The sequence below is a fragment of the Sceloporus occidentalis genome, unplaced genomic scaffold (genome assembly GCF_023333645.1).
Source record: "Sceloporus occidentalis isolate IW3139 unplaced genomic scaffold, rSceOcc1.0.p SCAF_5, whole genome shotgun sequence".
Classification (NCBI taxonomy): Eukaryota; Metazoa; Chordata; class Lepidosauria; order Squamata; family Phrynosomatidae; genus Sceloporus; species Sceloporus occidentalis.
Genome location: NW_028316985.1, coordinates 173,951,128 through 173,969,541, shown reverse-complemented (window position 1 = coordinate 173,969,541; position 18,414 = coordinate 173,951,128). Strand labels below are relative to the sequence as shown.

The window sequence follows — 18,414 nt, the reverse complement described above, 5'->3', positions numbered from 1 at the left end:
TGGCGCATTTTCTGCATTTTGTGAACCAAAAAACCTATTAAAACTAAAAAAATAAATTTACACTTGCTAAACGGTTTTCAGCCAAGTGATTCACTAACATCTTCTTCCACCATACTGTATTAACTGTCTGCTACCATTCTGGAAGCAGGAAAAGCATGTGTGCATACATACATACATATAGTTATTTGCCCTGATTATCATGGATAAGGTTGTTAGGCAGGAAACAGGTAAATATATGTATTGTCGTTGTAAATATTATGCTAGATGTGTTTGTTTTAAATTGGGGGAGGGGGAAAATATATGTAACTAAGTGATTTCACTGTGAATATATTGTAAAGTTTTACTGCATTTCATGGGAGCCTGGGAACAGTAAATGATTACAGGCTTCAGTGCTTTGACTTGGAAAGCTGTGGTGTTTGCTTGCAAAATTCTCCCTCTGGAAAACCCACAGGATTATAAGATTAAGTTAACATCTGAGAACCACCTCCTCTTCCGACCCCATGCCAGAACTCTGAGGACAAATGAATTGCCAGTGTCTTTTTACAACCAATTTTTAAAACATTTGTCTCAACCCACTAAGAATTATCTGTGGGCAAAAAACAGAGACATCCACCTATAGACAACTCTCTGGGTTGGGCCTTGAGAACACGAAAAGAGTACTATTTGGCACCAGGCTGGCCCATGTGGGTGCCAGTGGCATGAGATATAAAACACCACAACCCTAGATGTGTGCATGCTGACCCAAGGAATCACAGTACTATATGAAATTTGGTCTTAATCCAGTTACTAATCTCAGCTACAGCAGACCCACTTAATGAAGTTCCAAATGGTAAATCAACACATGTAAATCACATATATTAAATAAGCCTACTCTAGTCAGAAATAACAACTGGATGTAATAATAAAATAATAAACTGTTTATTTATAGCCCGCTTTTCCTTTGCAGATTAAAGCGGGTTACACAGAAGTACAACGAATGTACAATTTTGCAAACAGTATCCATAAAAAACCCGAACAATACAATAATACAGATTAAAAACAAGATAAAAATCTTACAGATTAAAATCACAATAGCTAGCATAAAGTGCAGGTGCAACGATGCAATGGGGAGAGAGCAGGTATTAATTACATTGTCTGGGGGAAAGCCTGTTGGAAGAGGAAGGTTTTTAACCTCTTCCTAAATAAGTCAAGAGAGGTAACCAAGCGGAGCTCACCGGGAAGAGAGTTCCAGAGCTGCGGGGCCGAGCTGGAAAATGCCCTTTGTGCAGTCGCAGAATATTTCGTATCTGGAACCCTCAACAGTTGCTTCCCGGCCGACCTAAGAGTGCGGGGCGGATTATATGGGGAGAGGCAGTCCTCCAAGTACCCTGGGCCCAAGCCATTTAGGGCTTTATAGGTGATAACCAACACCTTGTATTGCGTCCGGAAGTGAATGGGCAGCCAATGTAGATCTTGTAGAACAGGTGTTATATGGCTGGTCCTGAGGCATCCAGTGACCAGTCTAGCTGCCATATTCTGCACTAATTGAAGCTTCCGGGTTTGGTACAAGGGTTGCCCCATGTAGAGCGCGTTACAGAAATCCAACCAAGAGGTTACCAGAGCATGTACCACCGTTTCAAGGTCCCCCCGGCCCAGGTAGGGTCGCAGCTGGCATATCAGCCGAAGCTGATAACAAGTGCTCCTGACTGTCGCATCCACCTGAGATGTCAAAGGATGTAGGCCTTTGTAACTGAGAATAAGTGACCAAGTTTTCTTCTTCCTTTCCTCCCAATCCCCATTTGCATTTTGTGTACTGTGGGCCCCTGGTATCCACAGGCATTTGGTTCAAGTACTCCCAGTGGATACCAAAATTCATGGGTGTTGAAGTCCTATTATATACAATGTCATAGTTAAATGGTGCTCCCTATATAAAATAGCAAATCAAGCTTTACTTTTTAGAATTTACCATATATACTCAACTATATGTCGACTTCATGTATAAGTCGAGGGCAGGTTTTAGGGCCAAATTTATGGATTTTTATATGATCTGTGGATAAGTCAAGGGTAAAACATAGGGGCATGTAAAAAAGGATCTAAAAATGAAGCAAAGGAAAATGATGCCAAATGACTTACAAAATTTCTGCTGGCATAACTGTTTGTGCTCACCCTAAAGGCTGGATAGATGAGAGAATAGGGGGTCAGTGCTTCTTTTAGGTGATCCCGGGATGGACTAAGCACTCACCTTTTGTCACACTACTCACAGAAAGGAGATGGTTCTTTATTTTTTAAAATAATAGTTAAAGTACACTTCTTACACTGACCTGTTAAGTCGACTCAGGGTATGTTGGTGGGGGTGGGGGTGTCAATTTTAATTTCTAGACTTATACATGAGTATAAACAGTATATATTTTTAAATATTTTTAAATATTTTCAAGCCATGGATAGTTGAATCCATGGATAAAAAAACCCATGGATATGGAGGGCCAACTGTATGTTTTTCAATCATTGACCTGTGGCCAGGGAATGTCTCACCCTTAAAGGTATCATTTGAATAAATAAAAATGTTATTAATCTTTGTAAGATGCTCTTTAGTGTTTTGTTTTGTTGTTGTTGTTTTTTGCTAAACAGCAGGGTAAAAATGCTGTTACCCTTCTTGCTAGCATCAACTCATATTTTAACATCTTTAGAAGATGCTTCCTCCATCATTTGATTTCAAGACATCATGTCTTCAGCATCAAGTCAGGATTTTTCTCCTCCTCCTTTGGAACATCTTTCATCTCAGATCTGTTTCCAGAAGCCTGTTCACATTTCTACCACTTTGGTTGGCCTTACGTTTTACAGTGATACAGATTTTTGAATTGTCCTTACAGCCAACACACCTCTCTTTGTTGTTTTGTATTAAAACTAAAGGGTTTGGAAGAGTTAATGATTTGGTCTACAACTTCCAGATTCTGGGTGTTGCAATAATAATAAAAAAAGACAATTTCTTCAAATCTCTGGAAATACAGTTGGCCCGCTATATTCTGCATCCATGGAATCAACCAAGAATGGCTCAAAATTATGCAAAAATTTCCAAAAAGCAAACTATAAGCTAACAGGATTATTGTTACAGTAAAAACGGAAATAGGGACTTGAGCTGCTTGGAGGAAACTTACAGACACATATAACAACTAGAACAGACCTACTGATTCAATGGAAAACCAACTGACAAAAACACTGAATCAAAGTGTTGTTAGGTCAACACTACTATAAACTTTTTTTTAAAGTACATCCATTTGTTTATATCCATTTATTTAATTTATAGCTCACCTTTATCCAAACATGAGGCCCAAGACAGTTGACAACACAGAATAAAACAAATACAGATAAAAATAAATAATAAAACTTAAAAGTTGCAAAAGTGCCTTCCTCAGCAACTAATTACAGCTTCAGTCTTCCTTATCTGAAATTCCAAAATCCAAAATACTCTAAAAACTAAAACCATTTTTTCATGGGTGGCTGAGATTGTGCCCCTTTTTCTTTCTCATAGTTCAGTGTACACAAATTTCATGCACAAAATTATTTAAAACTTTGTATAAAGTTAACTTGTATATATAATGTATATACATTACCTTCAGGGTGTATACGGATTTTGTTTAGATTTGGGTCCCATCTCCAAGATATCTCATTATGTACATATATGCAAACACAGATACTCTGATTTTTTAAAAAAATTAATCCACAAACCCAAACACTTCTGGTTGCAAGCATTTCAGATAAGGGAGACCCAAGTAGTAAAAGTTTGGTTAGGTCCAGATTCAAACTACTACAGCTGTTGTCCTTGTGATGGGACACATTGGGAGACCCACCCCCCAAAAAAGCACAGAGGTGGTAGCAAACAGGGAAAGGTTATCACCCACCTACCACTCCTGGGAAAGATTAATTTTCCCCATACTGCAGAAATAATGCAGTTTGCTGATTTCATATCCCACCTTTTCCCCAATATTGCAATTCAAGGTGGTTTAGAGAATATTAAAATTGGAACAGATTATAGTATGCTCGCCATAAATTGGAAATGACTTGAAGACATGCAGCAACAATGAAAACATACAATAATATCGGTAAAACCAAATAAATTTTTTAAAAGTATGTTAAATAATCTCCACATGCATCTGAAGAACTAGGCTCAAGTCTACAAATAATAACAACAACAATAATATTATCTGTGTACAATTAAAGCTGCAAAAGTCAAAGCTGCAAATGTGGAGGGACAAGTGTGTGTGTGTAACACACACATATTGTGTGTGTGTATATATATATATATATACATATATGTACACACACACGTATATGTACACACACATATATACACATATTTACACACACACATGTGTGTATATATATGTATGTATATAGATGTGCACAGATATATGTGTATATATATATGTGTGTGTGTACATATATGTGTGTATATATGTATATATATATGTACACACATATATATACATACACATATGTGCGTCTATATACATATATGTGTACACACATGTGTGTCTATATACATATACATATATGTGTACACACATATATATACAGAGATATGTGTATATATGTGTGTGTCTGTGTGTGTATACACACAAACCCATATCTGTATGTGTAATATGTATATTAAGCCCCCCACCTCCCCCAGCCCTGCATTGTGTGGCTGGAGTGGGGAAGCCACTCTGGCTCAGGCTGCAGCAGGAGCAGCTAGGCCTCGGCTTGCGGTTGCCGTGGCAACCAGAGCGGCTCGACCAGGCGGCAAGGCCCCAAAATGGGGCGGGAGTGGGGCGAGGGAGAGAGCCGCGCTGGTGGCAGCCTGGGCCGCTTCCCTCGCTCGCTGGCTCGCTCGCCTGGCTGCCTGGCTGCTGAGGGAAGGGAGAAGGGGAGGCGGGGAGAGGGGGCTCCGCTGTGGGCTGGTTGCATTACAGCCCTGAAGAAGAGCAGGCAGCCTTGGAGACGGAGGACGAGAGAAGCAGAGCAGCCTCAGCCTTCCTTGCCTGGTTGTGGGTCGGGGAAGCTTTGGCTGCCACAAAGCTAGGCGTGCCTTGCCCTCCCTCCCTCTTTGGGCAGCAGCCATGGGGGGCTCTGGGGCTGCAGAGTAGCTGCGAAGGAGCCATGCTCCTGCCTCAGCCCCATCGCTCCCCTTCCTCCTCCCCCCCGGCTGGGGGCTCCAGTTAGCCCCGTTGTGGGCAGGAAGAGAAGGAAGGAGACCCCCAGCAGCACCAGCCTCCTCCTCCTCCTCCTCCTCCTCCTCTCACCGCCAGGACTTGGGGTTTTGTTGCTCAGAACGGCGGGTAAGTAAGCATAATTTATAGCAGTGTCATCCAAAAGAGCCGTCTGTAGAGTCTCTGCCTTTTGGGCTGGACTCCTCTGCCCTTTGGATTGAACCTTTGGGGGGAAAGGGGCTGCAGGGGCTGGGCAGGAAGAAGTAGTGAGAATGAACATTACAGGTCTCTACAGTTCATGTTTCTTGGGTTCAGTAAGTGCATAGAGAGAGTGGTCAGTAAAAATAGGTAGGTAATAATACTCATATAATACTAATGAACATTAAAAGTCTGTACATGTTTTTGGGGTTGGCTAGGGGGATCCAGAGACTGGTCAGTAAGAAGTAATACTAATGAACATTACAAGTCTGTAGAGTTCATATTTGCCCTTTGTATTGAACAATTGGGAATGAGTCAGTGCAGAGATCGATCAGTAAAAAGGAAGAATGATGATGGTAAAGGAGTATCTACAGGACCTCTCCTCCCCTTTTCTACTGAACTATTGAGAATAGGTAGCTGCAGAGATTAATCTGTATAAAGTAATAATAATGGACGTTAAATGCCTGGACAGGTCATGTTTCTTGGGCTGGACCTCTCTTCCCTTTTGTACTGAACAATTGGAATAAGTGCGTGCAGAGATTGAGACTTCTTCCCCTGTTGTTGTGTCTTCAAGCCTTTTCCAACCCAAGGCAACCCTAACACTGGGTTTCCTTGGAAAGTTTCTTCAGAAGGGTTTGCCATTTGCCATCCTCTGAGGCCGAGAGAGTGTGACTTGCCTAAGGTCACCCAATGGGTTTCCATGGCTGAGCCAGGATTCAAACATAGTCCAGCTGTCAAACCAGGACACCAAGCTGGCTCTGGGTATCCTATAGTGCGGGTCTTTTGCCATTGTGTGTGTGTGTGTGTGGGGGGGGTGATACACTGAGCAGATGTGCTAACCACAAAGGAGGACAAGGCATCTCAGAATGGAGGACATTCAAGAAAAAGTAGGACATGACCAAATAAAAGGTAAAAACACTCATGTAAATTCATGCTTCTGGGTCATGCTCAAAATGGAGGACATTTTGGAATGCCTCCTGGACAAAAGGCTGAAATGTAGGGCATGTCCTGGAAAAGGAGGGTGTCTGCTCACCCTGTTTGTGGCTGTTTCTGATTAGCACAGAAGTGATGATCCATAGTTGGTTGGTTGGTTCCCGGTGGATGCAACTTTGAAGGGATTGTTTATATTTATTTCTTTTCCCTTCTATGCCACCTTTCTCCTAGAAAGGGACCCAAGGCAGGTCACAAATAAAACCATTTAAAACTTGGTGGTTGTTGTATGCTTTCAACTCATTTCAGACTTATGGCAACCCTAAGGTGAAATTATCACAGGATTTTCTTTGCAAGCTTCTTCAGAGTGGCTTTGCCACTTCCATCCTCTGAGGCTGAGAGAGTGTGATTTGCTTAAGGTCACCCAGTGGATTTATATGGCTGACTGGGGTTTCAAGCCCTGCTCTCCATTGCCCAGTGCTCAAGCCACTATGCCACACTGTCTCTACAGTCTTTTTTTTAAAAGCAATTAAAACCAATGGTCAAATTGAAATCAATCAATGGCCATGTAGGTTGACATGTGCTGCGAGAATTTTTCCCTCCTTCCCCCATCTTCTACACTGTAGAAATAATGCAAACTGACACCACTTTTTAAAATGCTGGTGCTTTATCCTATGGCATCCTGGGATGTGTAGTTTTACAGCACAAGGTCTGTAGCTTTCTCTGCCAAAGAGTGCTGGTGCTTCACAAAACTACAAATCCCAAGATTCTGTGGGATGGCGCCATGGCAGCTAAAGTGCTATCAAACTGCATCATTTCCATAGTGCAGGTGCATTCACTTGAGGGTAAGTGAAAGGTTGTGGGACGGGGGAAGCCACTGACATAGAGGTTGCCCTTTTATGTGTTTGTAGTGGTTTGAGTGCTGGACTATGCCTGGAGATCAGGATTCGGTTCTCTGCTCAAGCATAATAACCCACTGGGTAACCATGGGCTTTGAATCCTCACTTGACTGTGGGCAAGTCACAGTCTCTCAGACGCAGAGCATGGCAGTGGCGCACCTACTCTGAAGAAACTTGCCAAGAAAACCCTATGATAGGTTTGCCTAAGGTTGCCCTAAGTCAAAAATAACACAGAGTCAACAACAACAACTGCTGCTGAAAGTGTTGTTGAGACCTGGAATGCATGGTGCTCATCTCTGTAGTGGAGATAGTGTGATGGAAGAACACCTGTGGGACTATTGCCCTCTCTCTTTCCTCACCTTGAAATGCTCCCTTTGGAAAGAAGCAAGGGGAACATCTGTAGAGGTGTTGCTTTTTTGGAAAGCATGTGATTCCACACTGGTCTGCTCCATGTGAAACCTTGATCAGTATTTATTTATTTATCTTTATGCTGCCTTTCTCCCCATAAGAGACCCAAGGTGGCTCACAAAATAAAAACATTTTTAAAACTTTAAAAACAGTTAAAATAATCTAATTAAAACAATATAAAATTAACATTAAAAACATACAAAAAATTAAAACATAACTAAAACACACACCCCATATAAAAACCACGCTGTCACGATTATTTAGTTTTAGCATTTTGCTTTCTTATGGACTTTCTCTTTATGGGATGATCAGTTATACATATGTGAAGTGTTTTAGGCTGTAAAGAGACGTGCGCTAATATGAACTTTTTGGAAGGGAGACGGTGGACTTTCAAGGCATTTCCTTTCTCCCTTCCTCTCTCCATTTTGTGTCTGTGTTTTCACAACAGGCCTGCTTCTCTGCCTCTTTCTTTCTTTCTTTCTTTCTTTCTTTCTTTCTTTCTCTGTCTCTGAAATAATTGTGGAAAATGTGGTGCCTCATTTGAAGAATGCAAGGGAGGAAAGAGAATCTGATGCAAGCTGTTTTGCTGTTGTTATTGTGGTTTCCCCCTTCTTCCTGTCCAAAAATCTTAGCGCTGAGCAGAACATCTGATGTTCACAAAGCAGCAACTGGGGAAAATACTTTGGAATTTAAAAAAAAAATGAACTAGGAAAGTTGAAAACCACTGAACAGCACTGCCAAACTTTCCCTGAGAGAGTGATTCCCAGTAACTCTCCTGGAACTTTCTTCTGCCTTGGCTTGCTAGCTTCCAGTCTTTCAGATATCTTACTCAGTAATCCTGTTTGAAATCAGTTAAGATCTGGAGAGAGAGGAATAGAAAGAGAACTCGACTGGGGAAACCATGAGAAATAATCTGGGTTTCATGTGATATTTGCCTGCCTGCAATCAACACCTCCGCAAAACCACAACATACAGTAATCTCTCTCTCTCTCTCTCTCTCTCTCATATTGGTGAGTGTGTCATTCTCTCTAAATTGCATGTTTAAAACAACAAAGGCAGTGACTTCACAGGGAGCCGCCAGGAGCTTCTTTCTGTAGTATTCTGGTTTGTTGGGAATTAAAATGGGGCAACCGGTTTTGTGTTCTGGGTGGATCCCAAACTACCAGATGTGGGGCACCCCAAACCGTGTGGCCACGGCTGGCTGTTATGTGCAAACATGAAACATCATTATGGAATAAAGAGCACTTTTTGAAGTATTCCTCCTTCTCTTGAAAGAGTATAGATTGTAGTTGCAGCAGAACAGTCTCTCTTGGGTGGGTGGGTGCCTCCTGCCCACTTATGGTGACCCCATGAATTTCATAGGTGGGAAAAACTTATTTATTGAAACTGTGTGTCATCTCTCTTCAGCCCCCCCCCTCCCCCCAAGACCTGGTTTGATTTTGAGTAATCTGCCAGTTTTTCTGGTGGTCTTTTGACAGTTTGCATATGGAGAAACAGAGTGCATACCTCACAAAAGAGCAAGATGGGTTTAAATCCAGTATCCAAGTTTGAGAATACCCTTGAATTTATCAACGTTCCTAATGCTGCAACCCTTTAATACAGTTCCTCATGTTGTGGTGACCTCCAACCATAAAATTATTTTCGTTGCTAGTTAGCGCAATGCTGTCATGTGTTTTCTGTTGGTCTGCGGTGACCCCTGTGAAAGGGTCGTTCAACCCCCAAAGGGGTCGTGACCCCACGGGTTGAAAACCGCTGAATTAATAGAACTTAGATGTGTTGACTTACCAAATTCATATTGATTTGATAGGTGTACTCCAGTTAGGTCTAATAACTGGATTTAGGCCAGAGGTGGGTAAAGTGTTGCCTTCCAGATGCTGCTGAACTGCAGTTTGCAGCATTTTTCATCACAGGCTGTTATGTTAACAGTCCAACATCACATGGAGGATCACATTTTAAGGTCTCCCCTGATTCATATTATAGTGTTTGGTTATATCTAGTGTCTGACAAGGAAGGTGGTGGGTTTATATTTTTTCTCATTTTTATGAGCTTTCTGATCAGAGACTAGATAACTTTCTGCAGTTCATAATTTAATTAAACACAGCATTTAGGTGTGCCATTGGTAAACGATACCTTGCTCTGTTTTGGCATTCTCACAGCCTATCTTCACTTAGTCTGGCAATTGTCAGACATATCAGTAAGCCCTCCTACAGTACACTACCCACTTCCCTCACACTGTAGCCTGCTGGGATTTAGCTCATTTCCACCAGAGACCCTTACCTAGATAAGATGGGGCCTTTTTAGCCATCAGTGCCTTAACTTCAGTATCACTGTTGACTTTGTCAAACAGAAGAGTTTGTGAGGAAGAAGGTTAGTCATTTCTGGACACCAGGATCTCTGTTCTGCTTATTCTCTTCTGCTAGTGCAATTGGTTGTATAAGAGAACCTTGGTTTTCTCTGATAAAATTTAGTTCTGCCCTTATTTTGAGCATAATTAGGGCCTTTCTATGGAATCACTGGAAGATTGTTGTTAACAATCTTTAAGCTACTGCATACTACTCCTCCAAGTGGTATTAGTACAGGATGAGTCTCTCTTAGCTGGAATTCCAAAAATACAAAATTGACCATATGGGTGGCTGAGATACTGAGACTTTTACTTTCTTATGGTTGAATATACAGAAACTTAATTTCATGCACAAAATTATCGAAAATTATCTTCAGGCTATATGTATAAGGTGTATACAAGACATAAATGAATTTCATGTTTAGACTCGGGTCCTGTTTCCAAGAAATCTCATTATGTACATCAAATACTCCAAAATCCAAAAAACTCTGAAATCCAAAATACGTCTAATCCTAGGTATTTCAGACAAGGGAGACTCAACCTGTATCTCATTATGTATTTGCAAATATTCCAAAATCTGAAAAAATTCCAAATCCAAAATTCTTCTGGTCCCAAGTATTTCAGGTAAGGGAGATTCAACCTGTATTATCAGCCCATAAAACAGGGCTGGCAAGCTACAGGTCCTCTGGGTAGATGTTGCTGATGGCACATTTGTATCTAGTCCAAAGAGGTGGAACTGGGTCTGTCTGGTGAAACTGCTGGGGCTGTTCACTTCTGTCTGTCTGTCCGTCCGTCCGTCCGTCCGTCCGTCCGTCCGTCCGTCCGTCCGTCCGTCCGTCCGTCCGTCCTTCCGTCCTTCCTTCCTTCTTTTTTCAATGGCCAGATATGTGTTATCACATGGAAATTAAACTACACACTAAAGCTGCATTTAAAGGTCACTATAAGCCATGGCATATGACCAAACAAACTGGTTTGCCTTCCCCATTTCTAATTTGTTTGCCTCAAACCTCTTTTGTGAGGGCAGGCACTTGGGGAAACAAACCATAATTGCAGGATCAAATGCTATGACAAGCCATTTTAAAAATAAACCAGTGTTCATAAACCAAAAGCAGACCATGGGTTCAGATTACAGTTTGTTACTAATGAATAAACCACGGTTTGCTAGTAGAGACAGGATTGAATATCACAGAAAGCCAGATTTCAGCAAGTCACAGTATGACTTGTAGTGACAATGCAAAGGTGATCAGTCTCTGAAGAACTTTGGAGAAAAATTACATTTCACAAAACGACATAACCATTGCAAGGGGAAAGGGGACTGGGAGTATTTGAGTATTACATTGGTTGGCATGACTGTGCCACTAAAGGTGGTGGCAGCAATGGAGGCTGCAGGAATAAAGTGGCCATAGATGCCACAAGGGCAGTGAGCAGCAGTTGAAAACAATTTCTGTAATGAAAAAAGATGTCATGTGTCCTCCCGAGACGGTGTTCTCAAGTGATGGAGGCAGTTTTTTCTGTTCTCCATCACTGTTACACACTTCTCTAAGAAGTGCCCTATGCTGCCATGGCAGGCCATTACACTGCCCTGTAGCTCCAATGGGGTTCTGGCCATTATTAATGTGCCTATCATCCTAAGAATTATTATAGAGTAGAAAATTACATACTTTCTAAACAGCTAGGAGCAGCACCTACCTGAGGGGGGAAAACTTCACATATTGATGCGAGTGGCAGCTTGAGTAGGACCACTTATCAAGTTTAACAATAATAAACCTCAGGTAAGCATAAAGTGCCTATATAGACATCTTGAACAATTATATTGGTGCAGCAGAAATTGCAGCTCTGTGACAGAGTGCATACTTAACATCCAGAAAATTACTGTTTAGTCTCAGTCATTTTGGCAGAAAGGATCAAGTTTTGTCTGATCCAAAAGGTTACTCCCCGCCCTTGATGGTACTGATATGCTGCCAGTCAGAGTAGATAGTAGTCTGATCTGGAATAAGCCACTTCCTGACTGGTCCCATCTGCATTTTTACTAGAGCTTCGAAAAGTTATTTTTTGTACTGTCACTCCCTTAATCCTTCAGTTGACAGGGCCAGTGTTATATCCCACTTTTCCACCTATGTACTAAAAGTGGTGTAAATGTCTCTTTTCCTCCCTACTTTGGCCTCACAACAATCCTATAAGGTAGATAAGGTTGAGAGAGAAATTGATTGGTCCAAGGTCCATCATGAGATTAGTGGCTTCCTAGTCCAACTCTAACCTTTGAGTTGCTCCCCCCCCCCCCCCCCCGGTACAGAACATGTCCTTTTGTAACTGCTCAGAAAGTGTAGATCAACCTCCCCCTTTACCTATGCTGAATTTCACATAGTGCAGCATATGTGAAACTATGCAAACACACTATCCTCAAAGCTTGTGGTGCAGAATAATGAATTGTGAGCCAGTTTAGAAGTTAAAAGACAATGATGACATTGCAACTCATTTTCTCCCATAGCTGTACAGGAAGTTGTCAGCCTACAGCTCCATCTATTGCAGTTTTGTCAGCACTGACTGACTTTGGCTCTTCAGGCTTTCATAGTTGAACCTGGAGATGCCAGAGATTGAACCTATTGTCTTGTCTGTGGAAAGCATGGAGTTGGAAAGGGCCTCACTGGGCATCAAATCCAACCCCTTGCTCAATGCAAGAATTTAAGTTAGAACATCTCCAGGAGGTAGCTGAGCAGCCTCTTTTTGAAGGCATCCAGAGAAAGAGACTCACCACCTGTCTAGGAAATTGGTTCCATTGCTGAACTGCTCTTGCTGTCAAGAACTCCTTCTTTCTAATGTTCAAGCCCAGGGCTTCTAAGATCATAAGAAACTGTCTCATACCAAGGTGGACTATATGTCCACCCAGCCCAGTACTCTCTACACCAGCCGATAGTGATTTTTGAACAGAAGGAAGCCTTTTCCATCTCTTGCCACGTTGTTCTTTTAAATCAGGGTGGGGAACCGTTGACCCTCCAGATGTTTTGGACTAAAGCACCCCCAATCCCTTCCCATTGGCCCTGCTGAGGCTTTTGGATGTTATCTAGGAGTCCAGAGGTTTCAGTTAACAACCCTTATTGTAACTGAAGGTGGTAGGGAGTGAATGAATCAAAGAATGGAGGATCTTTTGATGCAAAGAAAGCTTTCTTTACCCTTGAGCTGTGGTCCCTCAGTCACTATGCATAATATTGGCAGGCTTTGGAGGGTTATGAGGGCCTCTTCTTTCTATACCATTCCCATTATCTCAGCAAAGGTTAAGTTTGGGTCATTCATTTGTCCTGACTGTGATTCACAGAATCCGGCATCTACCATGGCCTGTGACCATGCTGGTTGGAGGATTCTGGGAGCTGTACTCCAAAAAGTAATCTTCTCAATCTCTACATTTGTGATTTTACTCTGTATCTAACTTGGGCCTCTTTCGCAAGAATAAAGACATGTATAGGGAACATATAAATCCCAGCCCTCATAATAGCGGTTTGTTTAGTTAAGTGACTTTGATGAATGAATGGGATTGTATTTCTCTTCCCATTTGATTCGGAGGTTTGAAATTGATCAAAACAAAAAGCCCTCAGGGATTCACGACCATGCTACTTGACAAGAAGACAAATATTACATTTAAAATCTAGAAATCTTTTCAGACAGTTTTTATTTACTTTTCCCTTTTTCCATGTTTATACTTTGATTTGTGGGTTCAGCCTACCTTGTTTAATACTGACTGTCATCTGACAGTTAATGCACTGTTTGCATGTTGTCAAAGTTAGTGTGTGGGTTTTGGTTTTGGTTTTTGCTTTTCACTGAGTAGGTCCCACCTCAAAGTGGAAAGTAAATACATAATAAAGGTAAGAGTACAGTTTGATATATAATCCTCACTCTTAGCAACCATAGAGATACATTGAGAACATTACTGGTTCTTACTAAAGAAGTAATGAGTCACAAATATTTATCTGACAGTAACCCCATTATCTTTGCTATTATTCTAGTTTAGAGTATGTGAAAATGAAGAACAGGCCTTCACATGGGTATTGCACACACTTGTGTTTGTAGCCTGCTATCAGGTCTGTTTTCAAAAGTAAAGAAGTGGGTTTTTCCAGAAAATGTACAATTATTTGAACTCCAAATAATGTTATCTGATTTACCACATATGACGTGTTCAAACACATTACATGCGTAATTTAGTTTATTGGAATATTTGTAATAATATGAGTAGCATATACCTCCCATATATTTAACAAATGAATTACTCTTGAAATAACACTTTTTTTTTCAAAGTTGACATCCCTAAAGAGAGGAGAGTGGTTTGAGTGTTGAATCATGTCTCTGAAGACCAGGGTTTGAATCCCCACTTGGCCATGGAAACCCACTGGGTGACCTTGGACAAATCAATCTATTTCAACTTCAGGGAAAGGCAAAAGCAAATCCCCACAAGAAAAACCCTGTGATAGGTTCATCATAAGTCACAAATTACATGAAGGCACACCACCACCACCACATAAAGAGGCTTGTAGTTGATATATCTTCTAGTAACAGTTTAACATTCTTTTGCTAGAGTATAACTGCATAACTGCAACTTCACTCACTCACTGCAGAAATTATCTGTTCCATTTGAAGATGAGAAAAAATGGATTTAGTGCACCTAGTTGACATTTGATTTTACTAAAGGATGTCTGTGACTCTATGGGTACATATCACATTTGTCTTGATGTACTTGTAACTGAGAAGATAATTTGTGAAATAGAAACAAGCTCAACAGCACATTTATTTTCTTAGTCCATTCTTCTGTTGACACTTGTGTCCTTAGAAGAGTAAGTAGAATTTCATATCCTGTGTTAAGCCCTTCAAACATAATTGATTGCCACACAATAGGATAAATTTGAATGACATGAACAGTTTTTCTTGGGAAAATACAGCACTGGAAAATTTTCTGGAAAATCTCATACAGCAACAAGATGTACAAGACATAAAGATGTAAACACAAGGAGTAGCTCCTGCAACAATCGCATATTCCAACTGTGGTCCTTAATGCTCCTAGCACCACTGCTAACATCGGGGCTCTTTCACTTGTTCATTTTCCAACAAGATATGATCACTTGCTAGTGGTATTCTTCTGCTTTCTCTGTAGGACAAATAGGTCAGTTTCTATAAAATAAATAAATAAACGGACACAAATCTGACATTAGAAAAGGCAACATTCAGAAATCAACGGGAGAGCATTTAAATCTTTCTATAATGTCAACTTTAATGGGGTTATTGTCAGATAAATATTATGACTTCTTTGTGACTTAAGTTTTTAATTTGTTGTTCTGGAAGGCACTTTGGGTCATGTCCTGGGAGAAAGGTGCTATATGAATAAAGTAAATAAAAATAAAATAAATCTCCTTTACTGCTGACTGAAAAGTTACCATACATCAAGAAAGAAAAGTCTGAGGGAGAATCAGCTGTGAAATTGCTGAATGAGATCTTATCAGGAAGTTTGATTCTATTTGTTTAGGTCTGAATTCAGATAATGGCTTGGTCCTGCCGCAGGTGTTAAACTAACACAGCAAAGCTAGGGTGATTATGTTATCACCCAGTAATGATACTGCGAATACTTGCAGTATTTATCTTGTATACATTTGTGCTTTGTATAGAATTGTTGCAGACAGTACTTCTTGAATTTCATGGCCATTTGTCTCCATTATTTAACACCATATATGCAGGCTAGCTACTTCTCCCCCCGCCCCCGCATAAAACCATGTGTATAGGCTAGCTGAACATAATGCTGTGCAAATCTGATGGAGTGAACTTTCATCTATGAAAACCTGTCTCACAACAAATCTATTAAATTTCTAATTTTTTAAAAACATGTTATTGGTCTGTTATATACGTACTGTATATTCTATAGCTGTCCCAGTATTATACAGCTGTTTCTGTAAACAGTTAGTGAACATGCACTACAGAAGTGCAGTCAATGCCTGTATAATAATAATAATAATAATAATAATAATAATAATAATAGAATTTATTTATGTGCCGCCCAGAATCCGCAGCTTACAACAGAGGGGATAATAGACAGTTCCCTGCCCTCAGGTTTACAATCTAAAAAGACACAACACAAAAGGAGAAGGGAATGGTGGTGGGGAAGGGGATCAGGTCCAGCATTCTTCTCTCCCTCTGAGGCCTGGACCAAGGCAGATGGACTGGAGGGAGGGCTCTTTTTCTTAATCGAGGCCAGGCCCGATGGCATTGGGCCTGTCCTTTCACTCCCTCCCAGGCCAGAAGATGACAGTTGGAAGGAGGGAGGGGAGGGCTCTTCCTCTTCAGGCCCGATTTAAGACTAGGGCTTTGATATATTTCATTAGTTGCAAACCTGAGAAACTTGTGAACTAAACATGGGGTTCACCTTCCCTCACCACATGAGGATAAGATGTTTTGATCTATCAGCTGTAGGAATTTTTCCAGACACTATCATGAGGACTTGAAATCTGATTTTTAAAAGCAAATGAACAAGCAAAAGAACATATCTCATGGAAAAAGAATTTCCAAAGGCATGGGTGACAGTTTGCTAACTTTTGGACAAGGATTCCATCATGTAAAGAACGGAAGACATAAATAAATTTATCTGTGATGGCCTTCCATATAGATTTTTTTGGATTACTCCCAACAGCATCCTGTTTTCTGCCTCTTTGGGAATAAATCCAAAGACTCTGCTGTGGAACCAAATGTTATGTGGGAACTGACCTTCGATTTTTAATGAGTCAGGCTTGCAACTCTTCTTGTGTTTCCAAATCTAATCAGCTTTGTTTAAGAAAAAGTGATAAGGGAATATTAAGCTGCTTTAGCAGTTTCTTGTATGGAGTTGAGCAATCCATGTTATCTTTCATGAAAGATGACCCATGTTATCTTTCTCTCTTTCTTTAAAATAATGGATTGCATTTTCCTCTTGATGGTTTAGTACAGTCTGTAGTTATTTGCTAATAAGATATATCTTAAAATACAAAGTGCCAAGGAAGAAGTTAAAGTGAGACACTTGTTGGTCTAAACTATGTGAAAGATACAAAAAAGTGAGACTGACATGAGTTGTTTTCTCCATAAAAAGTGATTTTTATAAGCCTTTCCTCACATTATAAGCAGCAAAGTCAGGTTTACTAGTGAAAAGTACCATGAGTGTAGGGATTTTGCTTTTGGCTAATGGGACTTGCAGTCCAACAACATCTGGAGAGTCACACATTTTGCACTCCAAGGCTACCTAGAACAGCATCCAACTTCCTGATCAGTTTGCATATATCTGAAATACATATCTGCTCCTACTTGCTATTTACATTAACATTTGAAAATATAGCACTTAAAATGTCTTAAAATATTTAAAGATGCATGGGAGCTTCTAGGAGTCCTGGATCACCTGTGTTAACTATTCTGGCAGAACATTACAGTTCTGTACAGTTCACCAGCATCTTGGTTCCCAAAATGAACTTTTCTATATTCTGAATGCAGGAATGGTGCAGAATGGAGATCATGCTCTGCAGGTAGATGGGTGAATAGTTTTGTCATCAAGGTTTTCTGACTCCCAGCTGCTTTGCAGCAGCAGCAACGAAAATACTCACATCCCACCTTTCCTCCATAATTTTTACCAATACAGACATAGTTCTGTATTTGTGTACATAAATCTACATATGTATGTGCCTTCAAGTTGTCTGTTGACTTATGGCAAGCCCTATGAATTTCATGAGAGCCAGTGTAGTGCAGTGGTTTAAGTGTTGGACTACAACCTTGTTTAGTTTCCCATTCAGCCATGGAAACCCACTGGATATCCTTGGGTGAGTCACACTCTCAGCTCCAGGAAACCATGTGATAGGTTCACCTTAGGGTCACCATTAGTCAGTAATGACTTGAAGACACACAACAACTGAATTTCATAGGGTTTTCTTAGGCAAGGAATACTCAGAGGTGATTTTGCCATTTCCTTCTTCTGAAATACACCCTACACCTGGTGTTTGTTGGCATTCTCCTATCCAAGTATTAACCAGGGCTGACCCTGTTTAGCTTCTAAGATCATATAGGATCTAATGCCTTTGAGGTATTTAGGCATTTGTACCTGTAGGGCTGTCCTTTCTCTCATCCATGGCATGCAGTAGGGAGCTTACTTTAGCATGTGGAATTTGGGGTCCCAGTGAAAAAGAAGGAAAGAAAATTAAGGCAGAACTTGTCATGCAGAAGTCAAATAGAGTGGTTAAGTGTGTAAGTTGGGAAAGTTCTGGTTTAAATGTCTCCCTTGCTATAAACTGAAACAGTTCCTGGTATGAAACAATCCTCTGCCTCTCAGGACTAAGTGTTTCTTAGATAATGGATAAGAACTGTTTTGAACATTTTAAGAAATGTTCATTTGTTGTTACTTGTTGCAGTCAAGTGTCTGATGAAAAATAATCCTTTCTGAAAGGACAATGCCTTTTAAAGTACATACTATTCCATCTGATTAAGG

At 40.6% G+C, this 18,414-nt stretch overlaps 1 protein-coding gene across 5 annotated transcripts in view; it reads left to right on the top strand.

The window, feature by feature from the left end:
* The first annotated feature begins 5,229 nt into the window (after positions 1 to 5,229).
* PTPN13 (protein tyrosine phosphatase non-receptor type 13) overlaps positions 5,230 to 18,414 on the top strand; it is a 171,392-nt gene continuing 158,207 nt past the window's right edge. For all 5 annotated transcript variants that reach the window (XM_089526165.1, XM_089526164.1, XM_089526162.1 and 2 more), the window contains exon 1: positions 5,230 to 5,294. The gene's annotated coding sequence lies outside the window, so the exon portion shown is untranslated. The remainder of the gene's footprint in view (positions 5,295 to 18,414) is intronic.